Source organism: Tursiops truncatus, chromosome X, assembly GCF_011762595.2.
Source record: "Tursiops truncatus isolate mTurTru1 chromosome X, mTurTru1.mat.Y, whole genome shotgun sequence".
In the NCBI taxonomy this organism is placed as follows: Eukaryota; Metazoa; Chordata; class Mammalia; order Artiodactyla; family Delphinidae; genus Tursiops; species Tursiops truncatus.
Genome location: NC_047055.1, coordinates 28,062,883 through 28,080,510, shown reverse-complemented (window position 1 = coordinate 28,080,510; position 17,628 = coordinate 28,062,883). Strand labels below are relative to the sequence as shown.

The 17,628-nt window shown below is 43.6% G+C and overlaps 1 non-coding gene across 1 annotated transcript; it reads left to right on the top strand.

Moving 5' to 3' along the window:
• Positions 1 to 1,782: 1,782 nt before the first annotated feature.
• On the top strand, positions 1,783 to 1,855 carry TRNAC-ACA (transfer RNA cysteine (anticodon ACA)). Its single transcript has one exon. It is a non-coding gene; the product is annotated as a tRNA-Cys (tRNA).
• The last annotated feature ends 15,773 nt before the right edge of the window (positions 1,856 to 17,628 follow it).

The window sequence follows — 17,628 nt, the reverse complement described above, 5'->3', positions numbered from 1 at the left end:
CAATGTTGTGTTAGTTTCGGGTGTACAGCAAAGTGAATCATATATATATATATATATATATATATATATTATATTCACTCTTTCTTTAGATTCTTTTCCATATAGGCCATTACAGAGTCTAAGTCTTTTTTTTAACCCCATTTTGAAAGCCCTTGGTATCAAATATCATCTGGATAATCAGTCATTAAGGATATATTCTAAGACTTCACTGCTAAAGATATTCATGATCGTGATTCATATTTGAAACTCAAGTCACTGAGACACTAAATGTAAAACCAAATGAAAGCTATAATATTCATATCTTAAGGATGCTGCATTTTGCAGTAATATGTATTTCTAGGCTAAGACTGTTTCCCTCAAGAAAAGTATGAATAGAATTTTTTTTTTTTTTTTTTTTTTTTGCGGTACGCGGGCCTCTCACCGTTGTGGCCTCTCCCGTTGCGGAGCACAGGCTCCAGACGTGCAGGCCCAGCGGCCATGGCTCACGGGCCCAGCCGCTCCGCGGCATGCGGGATCCTCCCGGACCGGGGCATGAACCCGTGTCCCCTGCATCGGCAGGCGGACCCCCAACCACTGCGCCACCAGGGAAGCCCATGAATAGAATTTAAAGGATAAACTTCTAACCAGCTGGAAAAATTTACTTTTAACATTTCATTTATTTCAAAATTGATTTTATTGCAGCCAAAACAATGGAATTAACTGTACACAATAAACTATTATATATATACATATACATATACATTTTAAATTTTAGGGAATAAAGTTTACTTTGGCAGAGAGTGTTAAACAAAATTAATGCTGCATACGTTAGTAACATAACTGCATATCCTTAATTTGGTAGAAGTGTGACATTTTCTTGCTTTCCTGTGTTGTGCTAAATCACCACAAGCTAAACTGCTTTATAAAAGGTATATGCTGAAATTTAATTTTACTGTTTTTGCTTACTCTCTGATTACAAACAAAACTTTTCATAAGGCTCTTCTAATTCTGGGTCCATCTCATCATCAGTATCATCCAAGTATGGATCAACAGCCCCCGATAAATTTGTTCACAGATATAGAGAACAAACTAGTGGTTACCAGTGGGAAGAGAGAGGGTGGGAGAGGCAAGATAGGGGTAGGGGATTAAGAGGTACAAACAATTATGTATAAAATAAATAAGCTACAAGGATATATTGTACAACACAGGGAATATAGCCAATGTTTTACAATAACTATAAATGTACTATAAGCTTTAAAAATTGTGAATCACTATGTTGTAAGCCTGTAACTTATGTAATATTATACAATAAAAGAGGTTAAAAAGTAAAAGAAAAGAAAAAGAAGTCAGGGTAAGGATAAAGTGCCAATTTTTTAAATTAACATAAAACCTGAAACAGTAAAACTAGAAGAAAACATATGGGAAAAGTTTCTTGACATTGGTCATGGCAATGATTTTTTGGTCATGATGCCAAAAGCACAGACAACGAAAGTAAAAGTAGACAAATAAGACTGCATCAAACTAAAAAGCTTTCTGCACAGCAAAGGAAACAATTGCCAGAGTGAAATGGCAAGCTATGGAATGGGAGAAAATATTTGCAAACCATATATCTGATAAGAGGTTAATAACCAAAATACACAAGGAACTTGAACAACTCAATAGCAAAACACAAAACAAAACACGACAACAAAGCACAAAATAACGCAATTGAAAAATGGGCAAAGGTGGGGGTGGAGGGATAGATTGGGAGTTTGGGATTGACATGTATATATTGCTATATTTAAAACAGATAACCAGGGGACTTCCCTGGTGGTCCAGTGGGTAAGACTCCACGCTCACAATGCAGGGGGCCCAGGTTCGATCCCTGGTCAGGGAACTAGATCCCACATGCATGCCGCAACTAAGAAGCCCACCAGCCGCAACTAAGACCCGGCGCAGCCAAAATAAATAAATAACTAAATATATTTTTTAAAAAAGATAACCGGGACTTCCCTGGCGGTCCAATGGTTAAGACTTTGCCTTCCGATGCAAGGGGTGCAGGTTTGATCCCTGGTCAGGGAGCTAAGATCCCACATGCTTTGCGGCCAAAAACCAAAACACAAAACAGAAGCCGGGACTTCCCTGGTGGCGCAGTGGTTGAGAGTCCGCCTGCCAATGCAGGGGACATGGGTTCAAGCTCTGGTCCGGAAGGATCCCACATGCCGTGGAGCAGCTAGGCCTGTGTGCCACAACTACTGAGCCCATGTGCCACAACTACTGAAGCTCGCACACCTAGAGCCCTTGCTCTGCAACAAAGAGAGGCCACTGCAGTGAGAGGCCTGTGCAGTGCAACAAAGAGTGGCCTCCGTTCACCACAACTAGAGAAGGCCCACATGCAGCAATGAAGACCCAATGCAGCCAAAAATAAATATTTTTTTCAAAAAGAAGCAATATTTAACAAATTCAATAAAGACTTTAAAAATGGTCCACATCAAAAAAATTTTTTTAATAAAATAAAATAGATAACCAACAAGGACCTACTGTATAGCCCAACAAGGTCCTACTGTATAGTGGCAGGGAACTCTGCTCAGTATTCTGTAATAACTTAAATGGGAAAAGAATTTGAAAAAGAATAGATACATGTATATGTATAACTGAATCACTTTGCTGTACACCTGAAACTAACACAACACTGTTAACTAACTATACTTCAGTATAAAATAGCAATTTAAAACAAATTTTTTAAATGGGCAAAGGTACATCAACTATACTTCAATAAAAGTTAATTAATTAATTTTAAAATGGGCAAAGGATCTGAATAGATATTTCTCAAAAGAAGACATACAAATGGCCAACAGGTATATGAAAAGGTGCTCACCATCACTAATCATCAGGGAAATGCAAATCAAAACCACAATGAGATATCACCTCACACCTGTTAGAATGGCTACTATCAAGAACACAAGAGGTAACAAGTATTGGTGAGGATATGGAGAAAAGGGAATCCATGTACACTGTTGGTGGGAGTGTAAATTGATACAATCATTATGGAAAACAGTATGAAGGTTTCTCAAGAAAATTAAAAATAGAACTACCCTATGATCCAGCAGTCTCCCTTCTGGCTATATAACCAAAGGAAATGAAATTGAACCCAGAGGACATTATGCTAAGTGAAATAAGCCAGACACAGAAAGACAAATACTGTGTGATCTCACTTACATGTGTAATCTAAAAGAGTTCAAAGTCATAGAAGAATAGAGTAGCATGGTGGTTGCCAGGGGTTGGGGTTTGGGGAAAATGGGGCAATGTTGGTCAAAGGGCACAAAGATTCAATTAGGCAAGATGAATAAGTTCTGGAGATCTAATATACAGCACGATGACTACAGTTAACACTTCTGGACTGATACTTGAAATGTGCTAAGAGGGTAGATCTTAAGTGTTCTTACCACAAAAAGGGGGAGAGGGGCAACTATGTGAGGTGCTAGATATGTTAATTAGCTTGATTGTGGCTATCATTTCACAATGTAAATATATATCAAAATAGCAAGTTGTACACATTGAATATAATTTTTGTCAATTATACAATAAAACTGGAAAAAATAAAGGAAAATAAAATAGACACAGAAATAGAGGAGAGGGAAGAAGAAAATGATACACAGCACCACGTAGGGACATTTAAAAGAACAACATTTATTATAATAATAGGAACAATACCTAACCATTATAGAGAGAGCTTAGGAAGGCTTTTTTCTCCTCTCCTACTTTAGCTTTCATTCTCCACCCTTCCCAACTCCCAACAAAGAATTTTCACTTACATATCCTGTTATCATCTTAAACCAAAAATGTCTGTTCACCATTCAAGAAGCAATAGTTGAGCGCCAGCTTAGTGTCAGGCACTGCGAATTCTCTGATGAATCAAACAGGGCTTCTTTCTTCCATGAGTTCAGACTAGTAGGGAATAAAAACATAAAGACAAGTAAATTCCAGTAGGTACGCTACCGAATACAAATTCGTGTGCCCCATGCACAGTGAGGCCAAACACTACTGAAAGTCAGAATTTGGAGCAGAGAAAGGTTTATTGCAGGGCCATGCAAGGAGATATGATTGGTTCATGCCCCAAAACCCCCCAAACTCCCTGAAGCGTTTCAGCAAAGCACTTTTTTTAAAAGCCAGGTGAAGGAGGGGGGTGTCACAGGGTATGTGATCAGCTGGCGCACAATTCTCTGATTGGTTGACGGTGAGGTAACAGGGCGCTGTCTTAGGGGTTAACATTATCAATCCTCAGGCTCCAGTAGGCCTGGGGGCTATGCGGTCAGGGTCATCAAGTAGTTAACATCTTCCATTCTGTGGGGGGGCTTTCAAATCAGTAAAACAACTCAGGAGCTGTGCATCAGATACTGTTATCTATGTACTTCAGAGAGGAGCTAAAGCAGCGGACATGGGGGAAGGCCTCCTGCTCCGTTACAGGTATTAGGTGCTTGGCCACGTCTGTTCCAAGACGGGAGATGGAAGGGAGAGTGGGAGACCAGGGCACCTTGTGAAAGAACCTGAGGAAGAATGAGAATGTTGAGGGAGTAGGATTTATAAGAGGTGGTTGCGGATGGATTGAATTAAAGGATGAAGATGCGCACAAGGAAGGTAGAAAATGCTTAACTGGGACCGTTCAGAAGCGGGATGAGAGATGAAGCGAACTCTGAAGGCAGGTGGGCTCCTCAGAGCGAAGGTGCGGCCGCATCACTCACCTCCTCCCGGTCTTCCTGTTCCTCAGGAGACTCTCCGAGTCTAAGCTGAACAGGAGACCGTGTCCTTTCTCAGCCCCGTATTTGAAATAACTGAAGGGAAGGGCGATGGGACACAGGACATATTTCACGGAGGCCATTTCAACAATACAGTGAATTCATCCTGTGTCTGGGGTATGTGTGTATATGTATATACGTATACACACATATACACACTACATATATATTATATAATATGGGTGTGTACTGTGTCATATATCTCTATGTATATATGTGTGTATAATACAGGAATGGCTCAAATCAAAGTACATATTTTTTAAATCTCCCCTGAATTAAAAAATATAAATGGAATGGGGAGAAAAGTACAAAGTAATGAAAATATTTCCTACGGAAATGACAATATGTTTGTATTACAGTTGCAATATTTAGCACAAAGAATACAGGAGGCTGAGTTACGTTTTAATTCTGATAAACAACAAATATATTTCTGGATAAGAATGTCCCATGCAATATTCGAGACATACTTATATTAAAACATTGTTGTTTATTTGAAATTCAAATATAAGTCAGGGTCCTGCATTTTATCTGCCAATGCAAGTTTATTTCCTATTCTTCAAAATCAACAAGATTAAAATGTTGATGCAGTTTTAAATTTTCAAATTTCTATACATTTGTTCTTTTATGTAATACTTCATTTTAGTCATAAACTGATAATTGGCATTATGAAAATACAAGGGCTTCATAAAAGTCCAAAGTAAAAAGAACAAATCTACTCACATCTGATGAAGATGAAATAATCAGGGTTGATGATATTGATGTACCTTCCCACCCGACATCCCTATACACACAAGGATGAAGAAGAGAGGGTGAATGGGGGCGTGTGTGCAGCAGGAGAATCTAATAAGACTGGAATCATACCACATACACTTAAAATATAGAGTATTATGTTTAAATTTTACTTCATTTAACAGAAGGAAAAGAAACAAAGGAGATTGGAAAAAACTGCTGAACTTCAGGAAAATGTTCTTGACCACATGAGGGAAAAAAGGGGATTCATAAAATCCCCTTTTTCTTCTCCAGGGTACTCTGACCTTCCCAGCCTGTTACCTTGTCCCTGAGGCATAATGTTTCTTAATGCTCTCCCAAGGGGCCTCCCTGGTGGTGCAGTGGTTAAGAATCTGCCTGCCAATGCAGGGGACACGGGTTCGATCCCTGGTCCGAGAAGATCCCACATGCCGCGGAGCAACTACGCCCGTGCACCACAACTACTGAGCCTGTGCGCCACAACTACTGAAGCCCATGCGCCTAGAGCCCGTGCTCCACAACAAGAGAAACCACCACAATGAGAAGCCCGCACACTGCAACGAAGAGAAGCCCCCACTCGCCGCAACTGAAAGAAAGCCATTGCACAGCAACGAAGATCCAACGTGGCCAAAAATAAATAAATGAATAAATAAATTTATTTGAAAAAAAGGACTCTCCCAAGATGCATGCTTATCACTAATAACAGCTACAAAATTTGTCAGCAAGGATGACTAGGACAAGTGGGACCTGGTTCATTACCATGGGACCTTCCTGTCCTGGACACTCATGATGTCTTAGTCCTCAGTGGTCAGAAATTTGAGATCAGAACTAGGTAACCAGAGTGAAGGATCGAGTTAGAGAAACTCACAGGCAGGGATGGAGGGGAAGAGGACCAAAGCATGTATGGGAGCGGGACTTATAATGAGAAACAACAGGGCAGAACAGTGGCATCCTATGATTGTTAGCTTTAGGTGTGCTTTCAGTTACATTCTTCTGCTCCAGAAAAATGAAAATTGTTTAATGTTATTAGCTTCTCAGGCAGAGGCTGCAAATTGGCAGCTGCAGACTGAGTCTATTCCACAGACCTGTTTTAGATAGGCAGCATGCTTTTCAATAAAACATATTTCAGTTAGTTGCCAACATTTAAGAGAATGGAAGGTTTCATATAAACATTTTGATTTGGGGCCAGTCTTGAAAACTGGGAAAATCTGGCAGTCCTGGCCCAACATTCCTGCCCAGCAACACTGAGCTGGAGCTGAGTACTGGCCATCTTCTTTGGAAGAGACATATTCTTCCCCAATTTGCCAGTCCCCCGCTCCATGCTATTAAATTATCGGCCTGCCTTTGTCAGCATTTGTTTGTAACCCTGATCATTTAAAAACATGTTTTTTTATTATTCAAAATAATAGCAGAGAGAATCTTAGGGATAAACTCCATGTACTCCTCACACGGTATCAACAATTATCCATCACCAACGTTGTTTTAATCAACACCCTAACCAGTTCTCCAACACACATTGCATCTGCCCCTTGATTATTTAGATGCAAATCTAGACCATTCATCTCATCTGTAAATATTTCAGTGTGTTCTCTTAAAGAACCAGAATGTGTGGTTCCTAATCAGGCCTCTTTCCATTATGCCAAATATGCCACAGGTAATACACCGTGATGATAAGGATATATTATGGAGTAACAGTAGTGAACATTTCTGAGGGCTTCTTCTGTGCTAGACATTGTGCTACGTACTTGTGTATGTTATGTCATGAAAGAAGATTTAATGACTTGTTATAGATCTCCCAGATGTCTTGATTTCCATTTTAGTTTTTTTTTTTCATTGTAAAATATAAGTAACTTATGTTTTCTGGGGTTTTTTTTAATAGGAAGGTTTTTTTTAATATTATTTATTTATTTGGTTGCATCGGGTCTTAGTTGCGGCAGGCAGGCTCCTTAGCTGCGGCTCGAGGGCTCCTTAGTTGTGGCATGCGAACTCTTAGTTTGAGGCAATGCACGTGGGATCTAGTTCCCGGACCAGGGATAGAACCCAGGCCCCCTGCATTGGGAGCGTGGAGTCTTAACCACTGCACCACCAGGGAAAGTCCCTAAGTAAATTATGTCTTAAGTTCATTGTCCACCAAATTTAAGGATGCTTAGGCTCAATTTTTGGGCTAGCTAGAGAAAGTGCTCAAAATTTGGTGATATCCGAGAGTCAACTTAGATATATATGCCTTTTAGTAGAAATATTTCCAACATTTCACTACTTGCAACTCTCAGGCAATTATGTCATCAATGGTCTGTCAATCTGGTACTACGGTTTGAGTGAAAGAAACAAATTTCTGGTAGCATTTCATAGATTGCTAGAATCTAGCAGATCGATTGGACAGAAAGCATAGCTGGACAGGCTACATTTCAGAGGATTACGCTTATGTTACTCAGATCTGATTCTAATTTTTAAAAAACATGTAGTGGGGCTTCCCTGGTGGCGCAGTGGTTGAGAGTCCGCCTGCCGATGCAGGGGACACGGTTCATGCCCCGGTCCGGGAAGATCCCACATGCCACGGAGCGGCTGGGCCCGTGAGCCATGGCCGCTGAGCCTGCGCGTCGGGAGCCTGTGCTCCGCAACGGGAGAGGCCACAACAGTGAGAGGCCCACATACCGCAAATAAATAAATAAAAAACATGTAGTGAATGTAGAGAAAAGGGAAATCCTCGTTCACTGCTGGTGGGAATGTAAATCGGTGCAGCCGCTATGGAAAACAGTATGGATATTCCTCAAAAACTTAAAAATAGAACTACCATATGACCCAGCAATTTTACTCCTGGGTATTTATCCAAAGAAAGCAAAAACACTAATTAGAAGAGATATATGCACCCCTAAGTTCATTGAAGAGATATATGCACCCTAAGTTCATTGCAGCATTATTCACAATAGTCAAGATATGGAAGCAACCTAAATGCCCATCAATAGATGAATAGATAAAGAAGATGTGGTATATATACACAATGGGACATTACTCAGCCATAAAAAAGAATGAAATCTTGCCATGTGCAACAACATGGATGAACTTAGAAGGTGTTATGCTAAGTGAAATAAGTCAGACAGTAAGACGAATACTGTATGATTCATTTATATGTGGAATCTAAAAAGAAATGAACAAACAGAACAGAGTTATAGATACAGAGAACAGGTGGTTGCCAGATTTTATGTTACTTATAAATTATCCATATATATATTTAATTGTATTCAGAGACTAAAAGAAGTGGTTCAGTTCTATTGGTTTTTTCCTTTAGGAAATCATGTTTCTGGTGGTAATAGGGAATTCCCAGAAGCTGGGGTTTACATATCCCAGTTTCCACTCACAAAGACCCAAAGTTCAAAACTTATTCTCCAAACATGGAAAAGGCAACAAAACACACAACTTAAGAATATCTAGGACAAAGGTGTGTAAGTCCTGAAGCAGGTTTTAGAATGGTTGCCTCCACAATTTTTTCAGGTTTACTGACCTATATTCTGGCTTCAGTCACACACATGCATCTTGTAAGCTCCTTTCTGAAGGGAGAAAACCACAAATATTCAGTGTTTGGAGTTGAAGGTGAAATGAAATACACCATGTTCTGTTCGTGCTTGCTTTGTTTTTTTTTTTTTTTTTAAATCTTAGTTCCCGGACCAGGGATTGAACCCGCACCCCCTGCAGTGGAAGCCTGGAGTCTTAACCACTGGACCGCCAGGGAAGTCCCCATGCTTGCTTTTAAATACCTATCCCACGGACTTCCCTGGTGGCGCAGTGGGTTAAGAATCCACCTGCCAATGCAGTGGACACAGGCTCGATCCCTGGTCCGGGAAGAGCCCACATAACATGGAGCAACTAAGCCTGTGCGCCATAACTACTTAGCCTGCGCTCTGGAGCCCACGTGCCACAACTACTGAAACCCGTGTGCCTAGAGCCCGTGCTCTGCAACAAGAGAGAGCCACCGCAATGAGAAGCCCGCGCACCACAACAAGAGTAGCCCCCCCCCCCCGCTCGCGGCAACCAGAGGAAGACGGCGCCCAGCAACGAAGACCCAACTCAGCCAAAAATAGATAAACAAATACAATTTAACTTTTTCCTAAGCAAGCAAGAGATCAGGATGCTATTTATAGAGAAAGGGAGGGGGGGAGGTGGAAGGGGGAAGAGTAAATTCACCTGGGTTCACAGCAGGAGCTCAGCACAGGACAGCCTGAACTTGTGCAGAAGACCTGCAACTAGAGATGCTGGGGTGGAGCACAGTAGAGGATGCATACTCCATTCTGCGGTCCCGAGCCCATGCAATGCAGCGTGCACTTGGATGCACTAGGCCTTGGGCTGTAGTCCACACTTCCACTATGATGTGGATTCATTACCAAGAATCTGGAGTGCTTGAACTTTCTCAAGGGGTGCAGTAAGTTTCCTGCAGAACTTATCTGACCCAGAATCCTTTGCAAATGCAGCTCCAAGATCACGCTCCCAGCACTCCAGGGTGCACAGCGGGCTCTGCAGAAGCTCAGAGCAAGGAGCAACCTAGTTAGTCATTTCAGCTTAATTACTAGCCCGTGGCATGGGCAGGCTGCCAAATATGAAAGGCTGGACTCTGCAACGGTCTCCAAACATTTCCGCGAGGGTTCCTGTGGTTACTGTGAGCTCATGCCCCCTCCCCTCCCCCCAAAAAAGAGCTTGCATAACCCAGTACAGCCCCTTCCTCAGGGCAGACACTCTGCTCGCGTGGGCAGTAGTGAGCTGAACTGTAAACCAGAGCCCCGATTCCGCAGATGCCCATGCCCCCACCAGCACCCTGCTTATCCAGGGTGCCCCCATTTTGGGCCCACGCCCCAGCCGCTGCCGCACTTAAGCAAGTGCCACCCCCGGCGACTGGCGGTAAAAAAAAAAGCCAATAGCAATCGTCCAAAGCAGAGTGAGTAAGCGGTGAACCCAGCCGAGACCGTTGTAACCCGTACCAGGCCATCAGAAAGAGCACCAGCCTCAGCCTCTGTTCGCACCTAGCAGAGCTCATGGAGGCACAGGGCTTCCATGGCGCGCCAGCCATGGAGCCTCCGCCCCGGGGCCACCACTATGACCCCGGGTAGTACATCCTGGGAGGGTACGAAGTGGAAATAAGATCTGAATCTGTGCAGGGTCCAGCGCCAGAAGCCAGAGAACTCTATGTGGAGGAAGGAGGTCCGGGCCTTGCGGACGGCATGAACCTAGTGGGCGACATGAGCCAAGAAGGCGACGGGAACCACGAGGGCGGCGATGGCGGCCAGGAGCCCGGAAGCAGCCACCTGAGGAGCCAGGCCATGTGGCGACGGCTGCTCAGGCCCAGCAGCCCAGAAACCGGCCTTGACGTTGCGTCCTGTGCAATAAGTTCACACCGTTGCAGCTGCAGGAACTGGAGGGCCTCTTCCAGAACACTCGGTGCCCGGACGTACTCACCAGGTATGTGGCGGGCTCCGGGTGGTTCGGGCTCATTTCCAGGCAACCTTCGTCCCTCTGCTGGGCCTCCTCCTTCCCCTCCGAAGCCATAAAAGCCACCTGTTGCCCCAGGATGGGGGGAGGAGAATGCCCTTCTGCACATTAAAGGAATATTTTCATACAGTAAGTAGTTACGTGGATCAAGTCTGGAAACTGGGTTTGTGGTCGTTTGGTGTGTTTTTTGTAAATTGTGGTAAAATGTACGTAAACGTAAGATTTACTATTTTAACACTTTAAAGTGTTCCGTTCAGTACTGTTAAGGATATTAATGTTGTCAGGCAAGCAATCTCCAGAATTTTTTGTCTTGCAAAAACTAAAAACTCTGTACGGGGAAGACAAAGTCACTATGCACCCCACCCCAAGCCCCTGGAACCACCTTTCTAATTTTCTCTTTTTATGAATTTGACTACTGTGGGCGCATCATATTAGTGGAGTTGTACAGTGTTTGGTCTCTTTGTAACTGGCTTATTTCGCTTAGTATAATGTCCTCAGTATCCATCCCATGTTGTAGCATGTGTCAGAATTTCCTTCCTTTTTTAGGGCTGAATAATATTCCATTATATGTAAATACTGCCATTTGTTTATCTGTTCCTTTATTAATGAGCACTTGGGTTGCTTCTACCCTTTTGGCTATTGTGAATAATGCTGCAGTGAGCATGTGTGCGCAAATAACTCATTTACCCTCCAAATGAGCCCTGTTACACCGGCCTGGCTTAAACTATCTATGCATGCAGCAGAAAGACTGCAAGTCCTAAGATGGGAGAATGAAAATGAGGTCTCAGGCAGGGAGAGAAGGCCTTTTGTGTCACTTAAATTTACAGGTTTGGAAACTTTCAACAGGATTTAAATACAGTGTTAAACCCATTAACTAGGATATTGAGAAGACAGTGAAGTCTAATCCACAGTTTTGTTTGCAAAAATAGTAGGCAGATATTTAGGGAGGAGCTATTTATGACCTTTACCCTCATGTTGTTTGACTGTCTTACTAAAATGCCTGTTGCACCTTCTTGTCTTAAGAATAAGGGATGGGATTTGGGACCTCCTGGTTGATAGCAGCACCTAGGATAACCTGCCATGGCGGACAACAGCGGCTCCGGTCCAGGATCCTGGAACCGTAGCCAGAGCAGAGTGAGCTGACCTGGTCCTGAGCCCAGGAAGGTTTGGAGGGTGGGGCAGGTTGGAGCGTGCAGAATTGACAGTGGTGACAATGGTATGCCTCTTTCCCCTAAACTCTTGGGTGGCCTAAGATTTTTGACAGTCTTTGTTAACTTGGGTCGAGATGATCTCAACTTTCCTTAACACTACAGGCTAAAATATCAACGCAGTGTCCAGAGCTTCAGCAACTCTCACGTCCCAGTAAGACAAGTCACAACCCCCCTGGGCCCCCTTGCCAGACCACCATTCTAACTCTCAAGACATTTCAAAGGATTAATGACCCCTTGGACATCCTTGAAGGAGACCTTCTGTCTAAAAATCCAACATGTTCCAGGACTTCCCTGGTGGCCCAGTGGGTGGGACTCTGTGCTCCCAATGCAGGGGGCCCCGGTTCGATCCCTGGTGGGGTAACTAGATCCCACCTGCTGCAACTAGGAGCCCGCATACCGCAATGAAGATTCTGTGCGCCCCAACTGAGACCCAGCACAGCCAAAAAAAAAAAAAAAAAAAAAACACCCAACATGTTCCTTCCTATTAATTATTTACTTCACACTGAATGTAGGCGTTTCAAATAGGGAGCCGTTCCCTCAATATGACTGTACGTGGGGCCCACTATTTACCATGCCCAAATCCACCCCCACAACAAGGTGAGGAGGGGGCAGGAGGCGGCCAGATGGCTGATGATCAGCTGCCAGGGTACAGACTATTTTTATCCTGTTACCAGACATTGTATCAACAGCAAGGACCTGGTACAACAATTCATAAGCTAAACCTGCATCCAATACCTGGAAAAAAATTAGAATATTAAACTTGAGAGGAGAGGGACTTCCCCCGGCGGTCCAGTGGTTGACTCTGAGCTTCCACTGCAAGGGGAACAGGTTCGATCCTGGTGGGGAGCTGAGATCCCACATGCCGCGTGGCACGGCCAAAAAATAAGAAAAACAATTAAAAATTAAAATTGCGAGGAGACAAAATAATAAGCCTAAGCCAGAACTTGGCACACAGACGGGGGAGCTCACGAAGGGTAAGTGGAAGGGAGGAGTGTGGGTGGTAACTTTCCTGAGGTATTTTAGCAAGAAGGAAATATTTCTCCTGATGCAGCTTAAGATCTCAATGGCATATAAAGTTGCGTGCTATGCTGTTTGTATTATGACATTAACTGTTCAATATACTAAACCAATCCTTTTCCCGCTCTGATTGTAGGTCTGGTTTAAGAATAGGAGGGCCAAGTGCAGGAGAAATGAGAGAGCATCAGTGCTTCGAGATGCACCACCTGTTTCCCTGGACCACCTTGCCGTCATAATGTTGGATGGGCCCTAAAATACCATCCTCGTTCAGGAGCCAGATTGGAGATGGGTTCTTCTGATACCACTGACACCTGGGCTGCCCGTGCTGCCCATGCCAGCCGTACCTCCTCTGTACTTGTATTATCAATGAAGAGGCAAATCCTCCATATGTTTGTCTTTGTGTGTCAAATGCGGCAAGCGGGGTATGTATGAAATTGTTAAGGAAATGCCATTTAAACAGAATGGCAAGGAGGCCTCCTTTCGTGAGGTGACACCCCTGAATCACTATCAGTAGGTCCTGTACCTCACAGAAGTTTCCCAAGTGCCCACTGGTGAGTTTGCACTGACCCCATATATTCTCCTCCGTCTCTCCCCCCATCACTCCATCCCTAACCCCACCCTGCCCCTTTGGGACCACGTGCATATGCACGATTGGGCGGGGTGAGTCCCTAGTGTGAGAACAGTGTGTTTCCAGACAGGGATGAGCTCCGTTCATGCTGACAAGTTCAGGCTGAACACTGGACCCTAAGGGAATCTTCCTTAAGAGGCTGCTCACAAAGATTCATGGGAAGGTGGCAGCAGAGCAAGCATCCAGTATGCTCCAAATTCTGTTCCCTTCTCACTTTTCTGCCCTCCCCCCACCAGCCCAGGAAAGCATGTTCATCGCTCCTTCCCCAGCTGAGAAGCTGACTATCACACCTTCAGATGTATTTTGTCACCTTCAACATCCTGAGAGAACCCCAATTTCTGCTGTTAAACACTGAAAGGGAAACTTTTGGTTTAATGGTGCTCAAAGCAAGAATAAGGAGATGTTCTCCCAAGCAGTGCTCCCGAATAATCCCTCGTTGCAAAGAAGCAGTCATACTTTTGCTTTATTCATGTTGTCTTCTTTGTGTGAAACGACCAGGGTAGGGAAAAAAAGAAGTTTAGGAGAGTGAAAAGCCAGGCCCACTTTTTAAAAAGCACTATGTTCTTCTCAGTTGAACCTTTGGTGTTGAGTAATCTTTAGCAATGTGAGGCTCCTCAAGTGGGGTTTGATGTTAAAAGCGATTAAATATTTCAATGACTACAGATAAGGTGCCTTGGTTACATCGGATTTTCCTCTCAGAGGAGTTAATCAAAGACCAGTCTCACAGCACTTCTATGTTCCCAGTGTGAAGGAGGCTCTGTTTTCTCAGGAAAGCTTACACTCTTTGCCATGGTGTCCACTAATTTTTATTCCTTCTCCCCACCTTTCTCACTTGTGGGTGTCAAATGTCAGCCAAGCGGTTGTAATGTCAGGCTTCCACAGAGAGAAGGATGTTACTGCTACACAGAGACGCCGGACCTTATGGGGAGTGGGAGAAATTCGAGGATGTTCCCGTGTATGCCCACTGTCATTCTTACCAGATGATTCTGAAACCAAAAATTCTTATTTCCTAATGTTGACCACTATCCGCTTATATTTTATTTTATTTATTTTTTTGCGGTGCACAGGCTCCAGGCGCGCAGTGGCCATGGCTCACGGGCCCAGCCACTCCGCGGCATGTGGGATCTTCCCGGACCGGGGCACGAACCTGTGTCCCCTGCAGGCATCGGCAGGCGGACTCTCAACCACTGCACCACCAGGGAAGCCCCACTATCCTTTTTTAAACATTAGGTTTCTCGGTGCTTTAAGGACCCTCAGAACTACAGGGCCTGTACAAATAAGCTCCAGGACACCATCAGACCCAGTCCTGACCCCTTCTCTGTTTTGGCCACAGCGGAAAGGACCACATTCAACCTTTCCAACCTGAGACTGAAAGTCAGAGAATGCTCAGCACAAATCCCCCAGTTAACCCTCACATCCAGTCTGGCACACTCTAACAACATTCTTTTTTCATGCTCAGGCTGCCTGGGAGAAACAAACAAACAAACAAGTGAGTATCTTTCCTGTAAGTGGCTGGTGTCTTCATCATATACACTCTTTTTTTTAAACATGTCTCTACTTCTTTCAGATGCCAGGTATATTAAGGCAGAGTGGTGGCATGAGGCATGAGAAATAAGCAAACATTGCTGTAGATGATAATTTACCCTTAGTCTAGGTTTGCAAAGAGATAGATAGGTCTTCTAAAATTAATCCCCCAAATTAATTAGTGCCCCAAAGAGAATTTCTCTCAATGTACATTTCAAATATCCCAGACATAGATCAGAAATTAATTATTCTGACATAATGAAATAACTTTGATTTATAAAAAAAAAATCTTTAGAAACTAGCTACCAACAAATACAGAGACCTGAGGGAGGTTGTCTTTGAAGAAGTTAGTTTTGGCTAAAAAGTTATAAGCACAATCTTGGAAGGAGTACAGTAGATTCAGCCTATTACAATAATCTAATAGTTCTGGATGTAGTCTTGCTTTCTAAAGTTTTTCACAATGAAGAACACATGCTAGTGAACTTTCAAAATAGTAAGGTTGGTGATCAAATTAAGTAGGAAGAAGGTATTGCCGACTAAAAAAAATGCGCAACCTAAAAGTTGAGAATTATGCTTCATCTGGCGAACAAAACTGAGGACTTCAGCCCGGAAGACAGCCTCTCAGAGAGCTCCGAGGGACTGCTCCAAAGAGGTAAGGGAGAAGCCACGATATATAGGAGTTTTGCAACAAAACCCAGGTAGTCGGAACATCAAAAGATTACTGTTAATTAAAGAAAACCAGACATCTCAAGTTACTGAATTTAGCGTGCTTTTCTATGTCTGAGAAGATGCAAGAGTCTGCGCTCATTGAAATCATTCCTTTGATAGGCACCTTAGCGATCTAGGGCCAGTTTCCTGCTTTTCTCCATCCTGAATCCCCTCAGGGTGCACCGTTGTGGGGGGCTGTAGTGGCTGCTGGCTTGGTGGCTGCAACATCCCTTGTTTACTGATATGGCAGGCGACAGTTTTCATCCACGGTATGAACTGTTTGAGGGAAAAACTTTTTTAAAAAACTAGATTTATGTAGACTGGATCTTGATTCAAACGAATATAATATACCGAGAACCCTGGAGATCTAACTCGGAAGTGCCTGACAGTCAAAATTCAAGCTCCTATTTTAACTACAAGTACTTAGAAACAAAGGGCAGCAGGAAAGGAAGGAACCAGAAAACAATTCTTTATCAGGCAATACAAGAGTGTGGTCCCTCCAAATAGATGTGAAAAGTGACTTTTAAAATTAATAAATGTATACAAAACAGGGCAATGAAGTTTGTTTTGAGTTGTCGTCAAAGGAACAAAACTACATGTGCCTGAATTCTGATTATGGGGTGCTGTGCTTACCACGGGGCGTGCTCTGAGCACACATACTGATCTACCGTGCAGTCATTTGGTGCTGATGTGGCTCCCCTAGGAAATGTCAGACCCTGGAACTGAAATAATGAGGAAATAATGAAGCTAAATAGAACACTTCACTGGATTTCCTGATTGGTAAGTTCAGCTTGGTCTACAACACAGACTGGGGTTCTCAAACCTTGAGCAAGGACTTCCCTGACACTCCAGTGGCAGTTAGGACTCCCACGCTTCCACTGCAGAGGGCATGGCTTCGATCCCTGGTCAGGGAACTAAGATCCCGCATGCTGCACGGCGCGGCAAAAAAACAAAACAGAACAAAAACAAAACAAAAAACCTTGAGTGGACACCTCAGGAGTCAGTTGCTATGACAACATAACCCTCATCACATACCCCTCATCCTAAGAATGCTGCAAGACATTACTTCTGTGTTGGGATTCATTTGAGACTTTCCTTCCACTCCCTCCCATTAAACCAATACAGTAGGGTGTCTCATGGAAAGCGAATCCTTGCCTCAGCCAGATCATTTTAGCAGACCACACACTCTTTTTTCCTTTGTGGAACTCACACAAGATCATCTTTGACAAACGAGACGAATGTTCACCAGCCCCGTAGTAAAAGGTCGGCAATAACAGAGAAACCAGTCTCATCATTTCATGATGCTCTTCCAAGCAAAGTACCTTTTTGTCTTCCGGGGGACACCCAGGTTAAAGGAAGAAACCACGGTAGTCTCTCTGCATCGCAGGGAATGGACCTCTGTGGGCATCCAGCCCATTCCCTTCATACTACAGAGGAGTGAATGCAAGTCCAGTTCAGTGGGGTGGCCTGCAAGAGAGAGAGCATGTGGAGTTCGTCTCAGAGAATGTCAGTCTCTGGATGACCATGCCCTTCCCTGGGCCCAGATTCATCCAGCTATGGGCAG